Source organism: Rhincodon typus, chromosome 27, assembly GCF_021869965.1.
Source record: "Rhincodon typus isolate 14 chromosome 27, sRhiTyp1.1, whole genome shotgun sequence".
NCBI lineage: Eukaryota > Metazoa > Chordata > Chondrichthyes > Orectolobiformes > Rhincodontidae > Rhincodon > Rhincodon typus.
Genome location: NC_063358.1, coordinates 10,316,638 through 10,338,650, shown reverse-complemented (window position 1 = coordinate 10,338,650; position 22,013 = coordinate 10,316,638). Strand labels below are relative to the sequence as shown.

Genomic DNA, 22,013 nt, shown 5'->3' with positions numbered 1-22,013 from the left:
GGGGGGGGGAGAAGAAAGTTGGACAGGAACTGTACACAACGGCAGTAAAAGTGAATCCTGGTATACAGCAGACATCTTATTGTTAAAACAAAAGCAAGTCATTTCAATACATTCTGTAAAAGTGAGAACAAAGGTACTGGGTTCATTGTTGATGTTCATTACTAACTAGGGTACAATGTTGTTGGCTTTCTCAACTCCAGTGACTCTCTTTCGTGCCTGCTTTAGTCCCAAGACTTTTATTTAGGGGTGGTGTTTACTGTCAGGATCTACAGCAGCAGACTGTGATCCCTGGACGATTAGCCGAATTCCACTGGTCGAAAGGATCTTTTTGGGACTCCCAGCCCTTGTGTAAAGTGGTGCGGGTTGGATAGAGGCGCTGGGCTGGCCGAGGTTAACAAACAAGAGCCTCCCCGGGCACTGTAGGAGCATTAACATGCGGGGCAGTAACACTGGATTACCAGAAAGCAAAGTGTACATCAGGGGAATCAGTCACCTTTACATTCGATTAGAAAAGTTGTTGCACATGAAGAAGCGCCTGTGACTTTAAAATAAAACGCGGCTGGAATGAATGAGCTTCCTCAGTGTTGTTGGAGGGGGCTGTATGTCTGGAAGGGAACTGCAGTGACTTAGGAGTGTTGCAGAAACAATGGCGTGAGAAGTAGCTCAGAGGTTTCCTCCCCACAGCAGCCAGAGTTGCTTCCTGTTGGAATTGCTGAGACTTGAAACGTTGCTTCAGTCTGGATTCCAGCTCCGAGTGGTTTCAGGAACTGTTCAGGCTCCTCCTTCACTGAGAGAGAGAGAGAGAGAGAGAAGGAATCAGTTTCTGTACCAAATATGGCCATGAAATGACATCACTGCTTCAGGAGGCCGGCACTTTTGCACAGCAATCCCACCTTTCATTGTTAAAACACTTTACTTTGGAGGGGAGGGGTGGTAAGGAATGTGATGGTGAAAATGTTGGGGGGGGTAGTTTTGGGGTTGGCTGGGGTCTGCAGCAGGATCTGTGCACTGCTCAAGCTAAAGGGAGTTTACCGGAGCCCTGCTGCCCTGGACTCTACACTTCTAGGAAGGTAAGAGAACGTGGCTTTTCACTTTCTTCTGTTCGCTTCGGCGCTGGGAGTTAGGACCTGTGAGTGCGTGTGTTCCCAAAGCTGGAAGGGGTTTCCGATCTGGTCTCTCTATTGGCGCAGAGAGAGAGAAGCAGACGGACAGAGAGCATGATTAGGACACAGAGAGGAAGAGATCAGGACGGACAGAGAAAAAGAAACTAGGATAGAGAGAGATCAGGTCACAGCGAGTGAGAACGGGATACAGAGAGAAAGAGATCAGGACATAGCAAGAGAAAATTGAGGCAGAACAGGACACAGAGAGAGAGAGAGACCAGGATATATATACATAGAGAGAGAGATTAGGATACAACGAAAGAACACAGTGTCAGAGAGAGCAATCAGGAAAAAGAGAGAAAAAGAACAGAACAGAGAGAGATAGTAGGAACTGCAGATGCTGGAGAATCTGAGATAACAAGGTGTAGAGCTGGAACAGAGAGAGACCAGGATAGAGATCAGAGAGAGATCAAGACAGAGAGTGAGAGATCAGGAAAGATAGCTATAGAGCAGATCAAAGGGAGAAAGAGAACAGGAAAGAGAGATAGAACAGTGCAAAATACTGAGAGTGAGCTGAACAGAAAGAGAGAGAGCAGCAGGATGGATCAATTACATAGGATATACAGGCCATTCAGCCCAATAGCCCATGCTGGTGTTTGTGCCACCTCCCCTCCTCCTTCATTGTTCCCTTCTCCTTCAAAGCCTACTCTAGCATTCCCTTGAATTCAGCTCCATTACTCACTCCAGCCACTCCCTGTGGTCGCGCGCTCCACATTCTCATCATTCTTTGGGTAAAAAAGTTCTGAGCTCCCAATTGGATTTTTTGGTGACTATTGTATATTCATTGCATTTACTTTTGCTCTTCCCCACAAGGGGAAGCATCTCTCTGTATCCGCTTTATCCAGAGATTTTGAAATTTTAAAAATCCCTCATTAGGTCACCCCCCCAGCCTCCATTTTTCAAGAGATAACCATTTTGTGATAAGTCTACAAAGAGCAGGAGAGAGAGAGCAGAGCAGAGGGAGAGAGACCACAAGATGGATAGGAAGGAATAGGACAGGAAGAAAGAGAAGGAGAAAGCAGGGTAGAGGGGAAGAGTAAGAGAGAGAGGATAGGATTGCAGGATTGAGAGAGAGAGAGAGGATGGAGAAGCTGTGGAAAGGATACTGCAGTAAATGATCAAATCCAAGTAATGCAAAGCTGTGCTGTTTAATCATCTGGCTCTGCAGCTATCACAGGGGCTTCAGGTTAATCGGGGGGAGCTCACAGACCTTTTTGTGTGATCAAGCAACTGTTCACACCAACAGTGGCAGAGAAAGTTGTCATAATGCTTGCATTTCATAAAGAGTGAAGCAATCCTTACTTTTAGCATTGTTGAAATGAAACATCACATCAGTCCTATATCTGAAGGAGTTGAGTGGGGGAGCTCAGGACCGGGGGATGTCTCAGTTACGCTGAGATTTATGATCATTATGTGTGTGTTTTGTTTTCTGATCAGCTGTGAGCTTTTGCAGTCATAGTCACATTGTGCTGTGAGGCTGCCTCTGCAGAGGAATTGTTCAATCATGCAGAATAGAGAAGGGAAAAGATCTCCAGTATTTTGGGTCCTGACACAAAGCGAGTGAGGGGGTTGGGAAAGCAGGGGGCATATCTAACTTCTGCAACTGTTTGCATAAGCCGTTTTGATGGGATGTACTTTTCTAGGTAGCTTTGGATCACAGATAGATTGAAGTAACCTTAATAGGTGTTGTATGTTCTTCTATTCGCCAAACTTTATTCAGGCATTGAATTACTGCAAAAATAGATAAGATTTCAGAAAACAAGATCATGCAAGACATAATAAAAGCACAATGGCAAGTACCATGGTACTGAACAAAAACAGAAGTTGCTGGAAAACCTCAGCAGGTCTTGCAGCATCAGTGAAGAAGAAATCAGAGTTAATGTTATGGGTCCGGTGACCCTTCCTCAGAACTCCATGATACTGATACTGACATCTACAGGAGCTAGTTAATTGGTGCTTTCTTGGTGAGAGGAGTTCAGACATGAAAGTCTTTCATCTGTGATTACTTTAATCAGAACTACTTCTGACTCAAAATAATAATAAAAAGGACGGGAAGATCTCTTTATTAAGAAAAAAGTTTGTCAACCAGCCTATCCACTTATTTTGCTTAGATTTATTGCCTAGCTACATTGTTTCCACAGTAAAAGGCTGGTGAAAGATGGTGTTGGATGCTGCAATGTGGCTCAGTGAGAGCAGGTAGCTTCAATCTGACACACATCATGAGGAACTGGTCCAACTGAAGGAAAAACATCATTTTTTTTGTTAACTGATATAACATGACTTTTGCTTCTGACACAGACGAACTTGACCCACTGTGCACTGTCACTTGTCTAATCATTGATTGACTCTGACAGCAACCACAGAGAGGGTTCCTGAATATGTGGAACTAACTGACAGTTAATAAGCGTCTGGCATTACAACAGAAGTACAGGCTGCTTGTTCTGTCTTGTGCAATTTACCTGTGTATCTTGCTCACAATGACAAAAGAATGGGTTCAGCCTGCAGTCTGACCTCCGAACAGTATTGACGACTAAATTCTCAATTGCTTCAGTTGCAGACAATGTCCCCTTTATTGTCTCAGCTGGTTGGACACATAAAGGCATCAGACTCGATCCCTCCTCTCCTGCTCCCGGTCTCTGCCCCTGCTGTACCATTAGCCCATTAAATGAGTGCTCGTCATTATTGAGGCTGTTCAGTCACAGGGCAGCATCACAACTCTGATCATGCAGACCCCTTGCATGCTGTTTCCAGCAAATATGGCGAGATACTGAAGAGGAGGAAAAATCCCGGGATTATTTCTCTTTTCCTCTGACCAGAGGTTACTAAGGGCGAAAAGGTTGAGATGCACCTACTTATCTCTGCAATCTGGACGCTTCCATTCCAGAGCTGGACTGAGCCACTGCTTTCCCTGCAAGAGGACATAGAGCAGGATGTTAGTCTATGAAACCCTGAAACAATCCAGAGCACAGTGACTGCCTTACAGAACTGACTGCCCAGTTCATTCATTAAAAACTGAGGAGGTGCCATTTATTTGTCCAACAAGCAAAGTAATGTTGATCTCCTGAGTTATGTACCAGCAGGGACATAAACGTGGCACATGCCAGAAAACATAAATCATGAACAGAGTGAATGTTTTGATGTGTTCACTTGGTAGCAGTACCTAATTCTTTTTAGCTCAAATTTCAGGTGACAATATGCTTTGCACGTTATTATTTACAGTATTTTCTCAAAGACCAAGAACGACATTTTTCTTTTGAAGAACTAAGGTTCCATTTTAAAATAGCTCTACACAGTGTATCATGTTCTTAAAGACAAAGTATCAGCCTTGAAACCAGACATTTTCTTACTTGGCCATTTTGTTCAAATTGCTAGTTCATCACCTGTATTGAAGCACTGAAGAGCTGGAATTGTCACCAGCACAAAGTAATAATTTGCATTTATATTGCATCTGTAATGTAGCAAAATCATCCAATTCTGCTTTTCGTGTGTGTTACCAAGTTAAAAAATGCTCCAAGCCACAGGAGCTCACATCAGAACAGGTGGATGTCAATGAGATGGGCCGTTGGGCAAATCTTAAAGGAACGCGGAGAGCCCGAAAGTTTTGCCCAGATTAAAGTGCTCCTTTGCAACAGGTCCCATGTGGTGGGTATCAATGTAATAATTCCTTCAAGTGAGAGCTGGGCCTGTTTCTGATTGGGGCAGAAAATCGTCTCTTACGAAATTGGGGAATTCAGGGCAGTGGGAACTTCTGGATGAGTTTCAGTTGCTTAGATGTGACCATAGGGAATTCCCCAGATGAGTTTTTTTTCTCTCCCTTGAGTTGATTTGTGCTTTTATCTGGTTCTTTTCCCCTCCTCTCAAATGAGATTGCCTGGTTTTGGGTGGAGCGAGAAGGGTGTTTATTCTCGTCCAAACGTAGCACCGGCTGGAATCTTCACCTGTTTCGCATTTGAGCACGAGTCGGTGTGTTCACCTGACAGCCACAGTGTGCACTTTGTAGGAGGGTTCAGAAGCAGGACATGAGCAATAACAGCTTCCATCACAGACCATAGTTTTATGGCCTGTAGGGTACAGCTCATCCTCTGTTAGATAGTGGCACAGTGGTAATGTCACTGGTCTAGTAATTCCCGAACTCCAGGCTATTGGTCTGGGAGCAATATTCAAATCTCCACCACAGAAAATGGTGAAATTTGAATTCAATATAAGTCTGAAATAACAAGCTGGTTCATTGGTGACCATGTAATCAGTGTTGACTGTTGTTTTAAAAAAAAAAATCTGGTTCGTTAATTTCCTTCCGGGAAGGAAATCCACCATCCTTACCCAGTCTGGCCAACATGTGACTACAGATTCTCCACAATGTGTTTGACTCTTGACTGCCCTCTGTGCAATTAGGGATGGGTAATAAATATTGGCCTGGCCAACAATGCCCACGTCCCATGAAGTAATTAAAAGAAACAGCCTGCTGAGTCAGTGGAGGTGGGGGGATATTTTTAAGAGTGTGTCAGCCATGATAACACACTTGTCTGTAAGTCGCCATGTTCTCGTCTAAGGACTGAGCGCAAAAAAATAAGATTCTCACTTTAGCCCTCCAAACGAAGCTGTCAAAGTTCTCCATGGTACTGTGTTGACAAAGTGCATTTGCGTTATTCTCATTGTCCTGCTCAATATTAGTTCCTCAACCACAAGCACCGAAGCAGGTTACCTGGCCAATATCACATTGCTGTTTGTGGGATAGTAAGAACTGCAGATGCTGGAGTCAGAGACAATTACAGTGTGGAGCTGGAGGAACACAGCAGGCCAGGCAGCATCAGAGGAGCAGGAAAGTTGACGTTTCGGGTCGGGACCCTTCTTCAGAAATTGGGGGGGGGGGGGGGGGGGGGGGGGGGGGGAGGTTAGTTTGTGGGAGCTTGCTGTGCACAAAAGTGACTGTTCTATTTTCTGCATTAAAACGGTGACTACAATTCAAAAGTACTTAATTGGCTGTTTATAAACGTGAGTCTTTCGTTTTTCACATGATCTCCATTAAAGTGATGTTCTCACAATGCAATAGCAGGTTCCACCTCCTTTATGCCATTGATCCAAACCAAACCCAGTTCACCCTAATCTTGTGCATAATCATGGTACACATTTAAATGCTGCAGAGATGAAAGCTCGCACATGGTAATATTTTCTTCAAAGTGGTGAACACCATATCTATTTTTAAATCAAGTGTACCCCTCAGAGTCAATATATTTTTTTTTAAAATATGCATTCGGGATATCAGACGGGTTAGTTCAGGGTTTTACTACCTCAGTCCTTGCTCTGAATAGATATTTTTGAATTACATCTTGTGGTCTGCTAATACTTAAAACTAAAATATATATTTTTTCACATGTTTTCTACTTCACTGGAGATCTTGCTACTTACCATGCTATGGGTCCATGAACCATGGTCAGTGTTCAGTAAGCTATCCATTGGCTAATCAGTCAATGAAAGTGGACTATTCAACCATGGGAAGGGTAACTGACCCTTTTCCACCCTGTGCTCACTGGAGCCTTTGTGTTAGGTTTAGATGTATACAGTTCCCAATCTCTGGCCATTGGGATTGAGCTCAACCTTTGCATGCCTCCCCACCCTTTCCCAACTAACAAGCTGAATAATTGAGTTGGAAATCACCAACAACGCTTTACTCACCCTCTCTTCCAAACTGAACCCTTACATAGAAGCACTTGGACAAAGCTGGCCCTTTTACTTGGGCCTTATCCGGGGCTCATCAGTTTCGGGTTTGCCATCCATACTGCTTATACCACACCTGCTGTAATCTGATTGGCAAGGAGCTGTGTGTATGACTATGCATCCATCAGTGCCATAGACTCTACAGAGTCAATGATGGAGTTTCCGCAGTGTCAGGAGCCCCAGCTGCTATTGATTTGGCCCGAGTAGCAGTGATTCTGTGGTCAGAATTCTAGCCAAGTTGTAGTTCAATGTGGAATTTTCTCAGGGCGTTCATTAGAGAGAATAAAGAGTTCACATCACATGTTTTGTGTGTTTGTGTGTGTGTGTGTTTGTGTGAGTGTGTGTGTTCTGTCCGTCAATCTCTCACACTCTGCTGTCGGTTGCTGATGTGCCTACTCACAATGCATGGCACAGGTTTGAGTAAAGGTGATTAAAAACAGTTTGCTTGTGTGGACAGTAAATGTGAACAGGGACTGATTGGGCCTCTGTCTGTGTTGTAATTTCTCTGTGTGCAGAAGATTAGGCAAAATGGTTTATGGTGTATTCTCGGGAGAAGTGTGGTAGGTTCATGATCTGGAGCTGGTTTGCTGATGGTACAGTTCCATTTTGCACGGAAGGTCTTCACTTCCAGTGGTTTCTGGGAGCAGTGCACCTCCCTAGGAGGACATAATTGAGGAATTTCCCCATAGGTCTGAAGTAATAATAGTGAAGGTGAGTACATAGAGTTGAGAAATGTATCTAATCATGGACTTCATTGAATGGCAGTACAAACTCAGAGGGCTGAATGGCCTCCTCCTGCTATTAAAGCTCAACCCAAATGCAGAAAGTTGTACAAGAGATTTTTAAACCACTACAAAGCACTCACTAATGTGAGTTCTAAACAAAGAAAGAAAGTCTTGCATCTATGTAGGGTACTTCATGACCACTAGACATCTCAAAGGGCTTTACAGCCAACGCATTTGAAGTTTTTAATGTAGGAAATAGTATAAAGAAAAGGTTGGAAAAGATTGTCATGGGCCACTCTTGAACCTTGCCTGGGTGGGGCAAACGCTTTCAAGAAATTCCAGGATTTTTTACCTGACATGCCTGGACCATATATCATGATTACATTCAGGGCCATTGCTTTCTATTTTTGGTCTGTGGGATACCAGGGAGTTCATTAAGTGCCTTTAGAGCTGAACACCAGAATTGCATCAAAAGCTGTGTGGAGGAGAACCATGTCCATGAGGGACACCCTTCCGTATGCGAAACACTGTCTGGGCCAGAGAGATAAGAAACCAAATAAAATATTTTTACTGGGACGATATCTAGAGATCACCGGCTTTAGTTTGCCAGAATCATCATTGGCAGTGGTGGGGGTGGGGGAGAAATTATTTTGGTACCTTTCCATTCACTGCCAATATCTTAAGCTTTGGAATTTGTCCCTAGACCTCATCATCTCTCATGCCTCCTTCAGGACTTTGAACCTGTCTCATCGCCTACCATAATATCAGTTTGTGGCTCCATGTTTCAATTCTGGTTCATACTGCTCCTGGCCACAAAGCATCTTGGGACATTTTATGATGTTAAAGGCATTATATAAATAAAAGCTGTTGTTGGAACTGGATGCATTCCAGTCTAACGTTGTACTTTTAAATTGGAAGAGGAGGAAGAAAGGATAAAAATGTTGAAAATACAGTTTTAAAAGGTTGTCTATGCCAAAGATTATACAATTCCTAAAATTTATATAACTTAAATTATCAGCGCCCTGAAAGCTCACAGGGAGTAAAGTGTCCTGTTTGTAAACGTGCTTCAGTAAGATACAGCCTATCATGCCTTATTCACACACATCCTTTGTTTTGTTGTGGCTTTTCAGGGCGTGCTGTAAAAACAGGGACAGTTTGACTTAAAGCTGCTCTGCCCATTTAAACATTTATAATGCCTTTACTGATTAGTCCTGGCTTCTCGTTACCAGGCAAATTGAGGGGCTGTTTGGGAGGTTTACCTCCTTCTCTCACCAACACCAAACCTATGACTTACTCAAACACTTACACCAACCCTGTCGCAGTGACAGGTCTGGTTAGAGTTGCCAGCTTTGGCTGGATGTATTCCTGGAGATTTCGTCACATGATCTCTTGCCCCCAACTGGTCAACCAGCCTTTTCCCAGAACACACCCTCAATGCCCATTCCCCAGTATGTTTAAACACTCCTGTTTATTTGTTTGCAAAGACAGTGAGAAAGAGACTCGGTTCTTTTATCACCACTGTGATATTCGTTCTGAATTGCTGATGGCAGTGTAATTGTAGAGAGTTGTGTGCTAGGTTTAGCGCAGGCATGAGAAGCTGACTTACCCAATGCCTCTCACACCAACCTGCCAAGGAGTGAACAGTGCTATCTGAGGCACAGTTTGATGAAGCAGACAGGACTGACCTAACTGGAACAGGCACTCACCCACCACTGCTGGAGAGCTCACCTTTCACGTGGAGGACAGAAGCTGGTTTGGTTACAGTCACAAAAACAAGCCAACAAGAAACAAGGTGCCCTCAGGGTGTGGCAGAGAAGCATTTGGTTAGACGGTGCTATCACGGTGGGTTAATTGTACCCAGTATGTGGCAGTGCCATTAGGAAAGGACAGCTGAACCATACTGGTAGAGGTGGTAGTGAGGAAGGCTGTTCTGGTGATAAATCTCCAACGTGCAATAATTGAAAGCCATTGCCAGGGATCAGTGTTCCCTAAATGTGCCTTTTTACAAGTTATCATGAGCAAGACGGAGGATCCCAGCAACTTACACTGAACAGCAAGGAGTGTATTTGTGCCTCACAGAAGGTTCAAGTCTCTGTGATGCTGTGTTGCCGGGGTTTCTGTTGATAAGAATAGCAGCCCAACAGGCTGCCTTTTACAGTATTCACTGCAGAAGCTGCATCACTTAACCACTGCAGTCTTTACAACAGTACTGCACGCAAAGGCTCTGCAGTGAATTTCATGTGTAGGATGTTTACTCTGTTTAAACCCCTCACATGCAAAATATTTCTTCGATTTATAGTCATAACTGTGCCTGTTCACTGTCTAAGGCTGACAGAAATTGCAGGGCCTGAGTTGGGCCATTTTAAAACCATCCAAGCCCCCAGAATCACAATAAATCAGGACCTAGCAACATTTTAAAAAAATCTTTCATGCAGAATGGCCAGTATTTGTTGCCAATCCATAATTGCCCTTAAATGGAATGGCTGACTGGGCTAATTAAGAGGACAATTAGGAGTGAACCACATTGGTATGGGCTTGGAGTCACATGTGAGTCAGACTGATTAAGGACGGTAGATTTCCTTGCCCAAAGGTCATTAGTGAACCAGACAGGAGACTAACTTTATGCATTACAGACTTTTATTATTGAGTTTAAATTCCACCAGCTGCTATGGTGAGATTCGAACCCTTGTCCCCAGACCAATAGCCTGGGGCTCTGGTTATTAGACCAGAGACTTCACCTCCCTTTGATATATGTAATCGGCACATCGGTATGCAGTGAACTGTACAACTCCTTCACGTGAGCATACACCTTTATTTTGAGAAGCTGCTGTTCATTTACTCATGAATGTATAGCACCCAGGATTTATTTACATACGAATGGCTATAATTGATCTACCACAGGAGGGTTTGCAAAGTTAGTACTTTTAGGATAGGAGGGAAGATCACTTCCCTAGACAAGAGGTTATTTAACAAAATAAATAACAAGAACTTTACTTGCAACATTCAAACTTCTTTGGTGAATGATGTGCAGGCTCTGACTGCATGAGGGCCTCAGTTTTTGTGGACATTGACGGATGTGAACATTGGTAGGAAGGCTAGTTTTTATTGCTGTGGCTTATAGCTATTCCTGCCAAAAGTTAGACCATAGAATCCCTACAGTGTGGAAGCAGGCCATTTGGTCAGTCTGCACTGACCCTCTGAAGAGCATCCCATCCAACCTAATCTCTATAATGCTGCATTCCCCCAGGCTAATCCACTGAGCCTGCATATCCTTGGACACTATGGGCAATCTAGCATGGCCAATCCACCCTATCTGCACATCTTTGGACTGTGGAAGGAAACCAGACCACTTGGGGGAAACCCATGCAGACTCCACACAGGCAGTTACCTGAGGCTGGAATTGAACTCGGGTCCCTGGCACTGTGAGGCAACAGTGCTAACCACTGAGCCACCGTACCACCCAAGTTCTGTTATTGTGATACACCATGCTCCTCTGCCGTATGTCATCCTCAAACATACACCATAGCTTGTCTTCAACCAGCCTGACATTCATTGTCTATCCTTAATTGCCCTGAAAAAGGTGATGGTAAGCCACCTTCTTGAACCACTGCAGTCTTTGGGATGTGAGGAGGGAGTTCCAGGATTTTGACCGAGAAACCCAATAATATTGTGTTGCAACTTGGAGGGAAACTAGCGGTGTTCCCATGCATCTGTTGCCAATGTCCTACCAGGTGATAGAGGTTGCTGGTATGACCATTATTGTCCAGGGGGCCTTGGCAGTGCAAGTTGCCACAGTAAGCCTTGTAGATGGCTCGCAATCATGCTACTGAATGCTGCTGCACTGTGCAGTGAGTCACTCTGAAGGGCATTCCCCCCTTTAGCCTTCTGTTCAACTAAATGCAGGTTTAAAAGATTTATTGAAATAGTTGGGCTCTTGTGTGGCACAGCCACGTTAAATCATACCAGGATCACTTGTTTTCTGAATTTTGAGCCTGCCTTGAGGTTGAGCAATGCGAAAGGGAATATATTCTGCAGATCTTGAGGGATTGATCATTTTGGTGGAAAGATAGCCATAATCCAACCCAGACAGATTAAATGGAAAGATTAGTGCTGCTCAGCCTTGAGTAAATGGCCAAAAGCAATTCCGTTTAGATTGATCTGGTGAACGATGTTGGGCAGCTTTTCAGTGTTTGTCACCATTTGCACAGGAACTGGCAATAATTCTGCATAAATTTATTGAATGTACAACTTCAGTCTGTATCTAGAATCTAGACTCTCAAGTCAGAAGATATATAAATAAACATTTTACTTACCTGATTCAAAAATTTAACTTTAAGAACATAAACATCATTTCTCTGCTGTTTTTGTACCTCAGCCGTACACAGCTGATTGGCAGAAACTTCCCATTTCTCTCTGTTTTCATGAGATACAAAAATGGGGGGAAGTGAGAATGCGTGAGAGAGAAACAAATTCTGTCCTTAAGTTTAAAGAGTTGTCAAAAAATCCTAATTCATCAGTGTCCAACACTCCATAAACTGCGACGTTTGGCATTGTTTAAATACAATGCAGCACTAATTCACCATTTTAATTTCTGGGTCTATGAAAAATGCGCCAGACAATGGGACTGTTTAAAATGAATTGGCAGAATTTTTCTTGGCCAGGGACTCTTGCATTAACTGAACTGTAGGCTGATTTGTTGGGATTCTGAAGGGAAATCCAGCAAAATCCAAAGCAGGATATCTGCCACTAAAACAGTTCTGAGCTTTCAGCACTGCAGTCTGTCAGATCGCTGCATACTGACCTTTTCTGATTTAACTTTGAGGCCAATCTCATTGACTGCACTGAAGGGGTGACCAGCTGGACAATGCTAGGCTCGGGGCCCTGTATAGGGACAATGATGGTAATGTCAATGGACTAACAAGCCAGAGGCTGAGACTAATGCTCAAGGTACATGGGTTCAAATCCTAGCTGGTAGAATTTAAAATTTGATTAATCACAAAAACTAGAATTGAAAGCAAGTAATGGTGACCATGACAACTATCAGCAATTGTCATAAAACCCCCATCTGGTTTATTAATGTGCTTTAGGGAAGGAAATCTGCCCCTCCCTTGCCTGGTTTGGCCTCCATATGACTCCAGATCACAGCAATGAGGTTAACTCTTAAACTACCACTTAGGTCAAAGGCAACTGGGATGGGCAACACATGCCCAGCTTATCAGTGAGATGGACGTTTCATGAAAGAATTAAAAGCAAATTTACAACCAATCACATCGGAATGTGGTATTTGTGTTTAATTGTGGTAAATGTGTTTAAAAGAATATAAAGTGTAACAAACTAGGCTATTCAGCCCATCGAGCATCCCTGCCATTCAGTAAAATCATGGTTGATCCTCAACCTTAACGTTACCTTTCGAAGGTACCTCCATATCTCTGGATATCCCTTGATATGCAAAAATGTTAACTTGAATCTGTCTTGAACATGCTCAATGACTGAGCATCATTATCATCTGGCACAGTGAATTCTAAAGATTCATTATCCATTGAGTGGAAAAACTTCTCCCCATCTCGTTCTTAAATCGTCAAGGTCTTGAGACTGTGACCCTTAGTTCCAGATTTCCCTGCCAGCGGAATATCCTCCCAACATTTACTTTGTCAAATCCTTTAGCAATTTTGTATTTTTTTCTCTGTGAGATCACCTCTCATTGCTCTAAGCTCTAGACGACATAGGTCTAGTGTACTCAATCTCACAGGGACAAGCACTTTAGGTAACAGGCTAGTCTTGTTGCACTCCTTCTAAAGCGATTATATCCTTCCTTAAGTAAAGAGTCTAATACTGCAAACAGTGCCCCAGAACTTACTGAGGCCCTGCAAATTCCAGTGAGTCTTCATTCTTACACTTTCTAATACATCAAATCATTTGCTTTCCTAGTTGCTTGTCATGTGTACCCAACTTTGTGTTTCATAGCACCGGACCCTAAGAATACCAGCCTTTCCCAGTACCTCACTTTTTAAAACAAAATCGGCTCTTAGTTTTCTCTCCAAAATGGATAACTTCTTCTTGCACGGGATGTGGGCATTGCTGCTAAAGCCAGTATTTATTGCCCATCCCTAATTGCCCTTGATGGGTTGCTGGGTGATTTTCAGAGGATAGATAAAGGCCAACCATGTTGTTGTGGGTTTGGAGCCACGTGCAAGTCAGATGGCATGTGTAAGGATGGCAGATTTACTTCTAGCTTTTAATAGTGTATCCAATTATATTACATCTGCTACACTCTTGCTCACACCCTTAACCTTTCTTTATCTCTTTGCAGCTTGTTTGCATCCTCTTCATTATTTATTTTCTGTGTGAAAGCTTTATACAGCCAAATAAAAAACAACTATGGGTGCTGGAAATCAGAAACAAAAACAGAAATTGCTGGAAAAACTCAGCAGCTCTGGCAGCATCTGTGGAGAGAAATCAGAGTTAACATTTCGGGTCAAGTGACCCTTCTTCAGGACTGAAGAAGTTCTGTAGAAGGGTCACTGGACCCAAAACATTGTAGAATGAACCTTCATTGTAACTTGGATTTGTATAGTGCCTTTCATGCCCTCAGCACATTGCAAATTGCTTCATGGCCAATGAACACTTACAGCAAAGAACTCCATCTGAAGTACACTTGCGTAAAAGTCACGAGTTATCCAAATGAATAGTACAGGTGGTTGGAGATGGAGGGGGTCTTGTCGGGCTTGGGTAAATTACAGAGACAAAAAGAGATGCAGGAATTTAAACATACAATAATTTTAAATTGGAGGTGTTTGGACAGCAAGTTTCAAAAAAGGGTTGTTAGATGAGTAAGTATTGGTGCAAGTTGGATTAGAGACAGTAACAGGGAAATGAGTTACCAATCACAGAGCATGGAGCTTGGGATGGGAACAGGAACTGATTAAAATAGTTAAATTTGTGACAGAGGCACCAGGAGCCTCTCAGCCTGGAGCTGGGCTGACATACAGATGGGAGCTGGTAATGTTACTGAAGTGAAAGTAGGCAGGCAGTCTTTGTGATGGGATTGGAAGCTCAGCTTCACGTTTGATAGGTTGCCAACAGCCCACTTTGGCCTGGGCTAGAGAAGAGGGATCGAATCCTTAGGAAGGGCTGAAAGGCACAACTTAAGTGCCCCCAGCATTTAACTGGAAGAAATTAGAGGTCATCCAACATTAGAATCTGAACATAGTGGAGAAAGTGGAGAGAGATAGAGATGTGGGGTTGACTGCTTTCATAATACTGCTGACAAGCTGAAAAACTGACATCTTTTGACACGATTTCTTCTTACTCTTAAGCGTGTTTTCTATGAACATGAATGCACTAAGTGCACAAGTTTGAAGCTAACACTAATATACAACTTAGGGCACAAATTGGCACCTGCAGCAATTGTAGTTCTTCGCTACAGTCAACCACAGTACATTATTTCCAATGCCAATAAGTCAGGGTAGGGTAATATGGCAAATTATATGGCAGGAGACTATATTTTATTCATTTGCTGCACAACCTTAAATGTAATGAAGGGAATATATCTGTACACTGTCAGTCAGTTCTTCTTGATTTGTTTTATACTTCAGAACTGTTGCTAAGAGGCAGCCTGGGGTTAGGCAATTTTTTGGTGTGGAGTTTCTTGCGTCAGTTCTGCTCCTGTAACTTCACACCTACAAAGATGGTCAAATGTGGACTGCATTTCCATAGCTTCCAGGGATGTGAGTGAGAATGGCTGTTCAGCTCGACACTAGGGTGGCCTCCAGAATGACTGACCCTTAAACCTTCCCTGTCTGGCAACCTGCGCTCAGCACACTCACCATAGACACTGTGGTCAGGCTCGAGAAGCTGTTATCCAGGGGGTACCACCTACACCTTTTTTAGAAAAATAAATTGTGGATTGGATGCAAGGGTGGCAGCCAAAGGGAAGAAGAAAACCACTTCAAGAAAGGGGTTGGGGTGTTTTCTAAGGCTGTGGTGCCATAGTGACTGCTGGCAACACTGACTATAAATTCCTGGAATGCACTGACCACAATTTTCCAACCATTAATGCTAGCAGTGCAGAGTTGTACAATCGCCCCTATTAATGCCATAACTCATCATTTACATGGCATCCAGTGCAGTATAAACCAACAGTGTGAGTTTGCAGTAAGAATGTAAGAAATAGGAGCAGGAGAAGAAGCGCTCGACCACTCAATATGATCAAGGCTGATCTTTGCCTTTACCTCCACTTTCCCACTTGCTACCCATAATCCCTTGATTCCCTTAGAGAGAGCAAAGATATGAATGTCCCAACCTTCAATGGTTCCACAGCTCTCTGAGGGAGGGAATTCCCAGGATTCACAATCCTCTGAGTCCCTCACCTCAGCCCTAAGTGATGGTTGCCTCACCCTAGAACTGGACCCTCGTGTTTTAGGCTCCCAAGCCCAGAGTAAGGAACCTCACAGCGTTCATGCTTTCAGGCGCCTTCAGAATGCTTGCACATTTCATTGAAGTTGTCTCTTGTGCCTCTAAATGCCAGAGAATTTAAGCCCCGTTTACTCAACGTCTCATTAAAGGGCAAACCTCTCACTCTGGGAACGCATCTTGTGAGCATCCACTGTACACCACCATGATCCATTACCCACTGGGCAATTAGGTGACAGGCAATAAATAATGTCTTAGCCAATAACGGGCCCATATCCTGTGAATTAATGTAAAAAAGATACGGTGCCCCACGACCGGCGTCAACGATAAAATTATTCAAAATACTTTGGTGGCAGAATCCATGTGATTTAAATTCCTATTCAATATTAATAAGGGCTGCTAGTCCCACCATGTCATTCCCATTCGCAGTGAAACGGCTAGGACTGATAGCACCGATATTCCTGACCCCATTCCCTTTCTGTAAAGTTTCCCGTGGTGTCACAATGAATTGAGGAATAGGAAAGAGAGAGAGAGACATTGAAGTATGTGATTCCTGCTCAAACAACAACAACCTATATTTATATAGTGCCTTTACCATAATAAAACGTCCCAAGACACTTCACAGGAGGATTATAAAACCAAACACAGCATGAAGCCGCAAAAGGAGTTATTAAATCAGCTCATTAAAAGCTCAGTCAAATTTGTATGTTTTGAGGAATATCTTCATGAGACAAAGAGAGGTAGTGAGGTGGAGAGCTGTAGGAAAGGAATTCCAGAGCCTTGGTCCTCAGCAAGGGAAGGGGCAGTCATCCAGGACTGACCAGTTAAAGTCAGAGGCCAGAATTGGAGGAGCTGATGCCTCAGGGGTTGTTGGGCTAGGGGAGATTCCAGAGAAACGGATAGATGCAGCCAGGGAGGGACTTATAAATGAAGATGAGAATTTGAAAATCAAGACACAGTTCATCAAGGAGCCAGTTAACTTAGGTCAATGACCACAGGGCTGATGTGTGTTAGAACCACCAGGCAATCTGCAATGGATAACTTCTTTTATGTTTCAAAGACCTTTGAAGTGCTGATTTTATATTTATACGTCGCCTGGAAAACATATGTAATGTTTGGCTGATAGGTGGACAGCCCCAGGTTAATGCTGAGATAACAAGGTGTAGAGCTGGATGAACACAGCAGGCCAAGCAGCATCAGAGGAGCAGGAAAGCTGACGTTTTGGGTCTGGGCAACTGGAATTCAGCTATTTGATAACAAGCTATGCAGTTGACAAATTCGTTATAGACATGTCTCCAAGTCAGAAGACCCCAGTATTAGTAACTAATGTCATTTGTTCTTTAATAAACAAAAAACATGCATCTGCAACAGGGTAGGGAATCTAGCATATGACTAGCAAACCCTTTTAGAATATCGATTGTAAAGGGGCTTTCCAAAGCGGGGTCTGGGATCAATAATCCCTCAAAAGTTTTGTTTTCAGTGCGTGGTCCTCCCAAGGTTCAAGCACAGCAGCAACTTCTGAAACCTGGAGCTCAGTGCATTGGCCGGCTGATCACACCAAGTGGAGCACGTGGAACCTTAGAGGAACTGTGCAACCACTCAGCTTGGAGGGACCCAGTAGCTGGGACCATCGGTGGTTTTGCGAATTGAAATTTTGGGGTCATGAGTTTAGAAGCAGCAATGGCTACTGTCACTACAACTCACCCTCGCTCTCATAGATCTTCTTCTCCCATCCTATCCCCGCTGCCCCTGCAACACTCAGTATTCGCAATTTGCAATGAGCTCACAGTGGGGAAAAGATTTGGGAAGATTATAATGTATTAGAAATCTTGTGTTTGTACATGTCCTGTCAGCGTTTTCAATTGTGACTGTCTATTTGTAATTGAAACTGGCCTCTGTAGGGCTTGTTGCACTTGTAGATAGTATTATGCAGATTCAGAGGTGAAATCCCTTTATTGCTAATCTCTATTTGAGGGATTTATCACTCCTTCCAACAATTACTTTGTAATCCAGATAAACTACAGTACAAAAGTTCAGCTGCATTTTCCAAATGGGTGTAGATGGCACATCATTCAGCACAGTTTTTAAAAAAATGTCCTGAAACCACAAATGAAACATTAGAGAAAAAAATGCAAAAGAAAAGCATCATAGCCCATTGTTACAAGAAGCAGTTAGCCTTTGTATTTCTTTACCTACAGTGCATACCACTGTGGCATTAAAATATTTTAGTTCGTTTTATTTCTGCTTGCCGATCAACGCAAACATTCACTAGCCCCGTCAGCACTGTTTTCATAATTGGCTCGCTCAGATGTTTATCAGTCCCAAGGGCTTTTGCTGAAGTTCAGAACAGGGAAGTTTCTCCAAAAGATTAAGCATTTTTTTTGGAAGTCAATAAAAGGAAAATACCGTACAAAATGTCCATATTTGGGAAGCACAGGGCCTGCAGTTGAAACACAGTGGTTTTCACTGTAATTGAAAGGCTGTAGCTGGTTTCTCAAAAAAAGATATTTTCGTTGCAGCATGTAACCTATGAGTGTAAGCAGAATGTTAGATACAGTTAGGGAAGGTTTTTTTCACCATTAAAGTTCCAAAGAACTGCGGATGCTGTATAATAGGATCAAAAACAGAAATTGCTGGAAAAGCTCAGCAGGTCTGCCAGCATCTGTGGTGAGAAATCAGAGCTGATGCTTTGGGTCCAGCAACCCTTCTTCAGAAGTTCTTGACCTGAAACATTAACTCTGATTGTTGTCCACAGATGCTGCTAGACCTGCTGAGCTTTTCCAGCAGTTTCTATTTTTGTGGAATTTATTACTGACTGCATTGTATTTCTGGCTGTAATTGTAAAAAGATACCAAGTAAGAGCTATAACATGAAGAGCAGTTAAGTTATGATAAGCAACGTTTGTCCTTTTTATATCAGTTGAGGGATTTCCTCACTAAATTCTTCAGGGCTGTTAGAAGGAACAAATAAGTTGATATATACTGTTTGGTTCAAAGGTTTAACACAGCATATTTTTATTGACTGAATTTAGCTCCTTCAAGACCACAGTAGCTGTTGAAATATAGAATCCCTACAGTATGGAAGCTATTCAGCCCATCTAGTCCACACTGACCCTCCAGACAGCATCCCATCCAGACCCACTAACCTACCCTATCCCTGTAACCCTGCATTTCCCATGGCTAAACCAACTATCATGCACTTCCATGGACACTATGGCCAATCGACCCTAACCTGCACATATTTGGACTGTGGGAGGAAACCGGAGCACCTGGAGGAAACCCATGCAGACACGGGGAGAATGTGCAAACAGACAGTCCCCAAGGATGGAATTGAACCTGGGTCCCTGGCGCAAGAAGATGGAAAACAAAATTACATATTTAAAGATAGGCAGAAAAGCAAATTGTCGATGATGGCGGCCTATGAACTTAATTTTCAACTCAGGTCTTTTTTCAAAAAAGTATTTTTTAAAAATTTTAATCAAATATTATTCCTGCAATGCATTTACTGTTGGCTTTGTTTCAGATCTGTCTGTGCCAAAAAACACCATCTCATTGACAGGCTTCAAACATCCAGAATTGATAGTTAGATTAAAGGGAAAATCCAGCTGCTAACTTTTCAAAGCTTTGCATGTTTGCACAAGCAGAACCTTGCAGCAATGCTCTAAGACTTGTGGTGGAAAACTCTCTTTTTCTCACATCCATCTTAAGGCAATTTGCAGTAAGATTTGTTCATTTGATTCACGCTGATTCAGATTAGTGTGTTCAATGCAGTGAATCAGGAGCAAGTGTGAATGAATAATGCATGATATTGCAGTATCTTTATGGAAATGATCTGCAGATTTGATGCAGTGACTGCACAACGAAAAAGAGTTTGCTGTAAACTTATAACATTCGCTTTGCACAGACAGTCCATCCCTCTCAGTTTATTCAGGTTGTTCCATGAGAGTGGTTTAGGCTTCTGTGTGAATTGTGCCAAAATCACCATGTGTTCGCACGATGGGTAAAGTATATTAACACACAATCAGCAAAGCATTCAAGTGTTCTTTGAAGAAAGCTAGATAAGAGACTGAGGTCTATTAGCATTACAAGAAATGGTGATAAAGATAGGGTCACATGCTAGGCAATTAGCTTAGTATTTTAAAGACCTGTCAGTTTCAGAAGAAAAGGTGGAAACAGTGCAGTTTTGATATCCTAGGAAGGAATGAATTATTTTGCAAATTGGTCCTAATAAGAGTCAAGATCATCTAGACCCAAAATGTTAGCATGCTCTCTCTCTCTCAATGACCTACTGTGACTTCCAGCATTTTTTGTTTTCAGTACAGATTCCAGCATCTGCAGTAATTTGCTCCCAATTAAAGTCAATCTGGACACAACAAGAGGCCAACTAAAACAGAAGAAAGATCAAGCCAGCTCCTGGTCGCTTTTCAGTAACTCCTACTCTTCTATCAGTAACTCTTGCTCCTGTATGCATATGTGTAAATCTCCAGTAGTGAAAGTTGTGAAACATTTCCATGGTTAAATAGAATCCAGCATCCATCCTTTCTCAGCTCGTACCTTACCTGTTTATAGATTCGCATACCAAAATCCTCTTGAATGAATGGCAACGTTTTGCAATCTCTCCAGCTGTCATTGTCCACTCATAATTCAGATATTCAAACGAAAACAACATCCTGTGGATAGTAGGAACTGCAGATGCTGGAGAATCCGAGACAACAAGGTGCAGAGCTGGATGAACACAGCAGGCCAAGCAGCATCATAGGAGCAGAAAGGCTCTGCACCTTGTTGTCTCTAACATCCTGTGGATGCTGGAGATCTGAATAAAAACAGAAAATGCGGAAAAACTGAGCAGGTCTGGCGGCATCTGTGGAGAGAGAAACTGTTAACGCTTTGAGTCCAATGTAACTTCTTCAGATCTCTATCATCATTTAGATGCCATTGACATAGGAATTACAGGCACATTTTTCGTATCAAAAATATACTTTATTCATAAAAATATCTTTAGTCACTAAAGCAGTTCGATTCTATGCTGTAGCATAAAATGGAACAAACAAACATTGGAGTTTGACTATATCCAACAAACAAATCAAAGGCATCTTTTACTTGTACAAGACTATATTTACATATATCTGAGGCACTGGGAGGGTCCAATAAGTGAACAGACCCCCATTTACCTTCAGCAGAAAGTGGTCTTTCCCCGGTGCCCCTTGGCAGCAGCTGCCCCAAGCTTTAGTGCGTCCCTCAGCACGTAGTCCTGGGCCTTGGAATGTGCCAGTCTGCAGCACTTGGTCAGGGTCAGCTTCTAGTTCTGGAGAACAGCAGGTTTCAATACAGACACAACTACCAGCAAACTTTTCCCCTCCTTGCCAGGGGAAGTGAGCAAATGGCTGAATAAAACAAAGAGGAAATGATTCCAATACATCTTTCTGCGCCTTGTACCCACAGCTTGGGCAGTGTTTGGGTTTTTGGTTAGGACCAGGGTCACCTGGAAGTTGCAGTTCCTCACCATGTGTGACACATTCGCCTGGATGTGATTTTTCCCGAATCAGACAGATAATGGTCAAAAGGCACACTGCCTGTCATTTTAATGGTGCAGGTTGATAGGCGAGCCTCTGGCAGAGGAGGTAATAAAAGACAGAGGATACCTCCATCTTAAGTTGGCCTCTCAGTAACACTTAACATTTGTAAACCAAAATTAGGATGGTGTCCAAAACCTGGCACCTTGGTCAGTGACACGTATTCACACGTGGGTCCCACCCTCTATTCCTGCTCCCTCTACCACCCTACCCCCAGATATCACACAAACATTGAATCTCAACAATTTGCCTTCTATCTGTGAATGTCAATGCGCAGAGACATATGTTCCCGAGTTTTTATTCCGAGAGCCTGCAACATTTGAACCTTCGAGATAACAAGGTGTAGAGCTGGATGAACACAGCAGGCCAAGCAGCATCAGAGGAGCAGGAAGGCTGACGTTTTGGGCCTAGACCGTTCTTCAGAAA

General features: G+C 43.0%; 1 protein-coding gene and 1 long non-coding RNA gene across 2 annotated transcripts in view; one reads left to right on the top strand and one right to left on the bottom strand.

Moving 5' to 3' along the window:
- Nucleotides 1-48: 48 nt before the first annotated feature.
- On the bottom strand, nucleotides 49-11,988 carry LOC125486261. The gene is made up of 3 exons (XR_007264931.1): nucleotides 11,917-11,988; nucleotides 4,016-4,071; nucleotides 49-787 (listed from the first exon to the last, which is right to left on the bottom strand). It is a non-coding gene; the product is annotated as an uncharacterized LOC125486261 (long non-coding RNA).
- The window catches only part of luzp1 (leucine zipper protein 1), a 131,779-nt gene continuing 110,441 nt past the window's right edge, over nucleotides 676-22,013 (top strand). The window contains exon 1 of the mRNA XM_048612973.1: nucleotides 676-1,070. The gene's annotated coding sequence lies outside the window, so the exon portion shown is untranslated. The remainder of the gene's footprint in view (nucleotides 1,071-22,013) is intronic.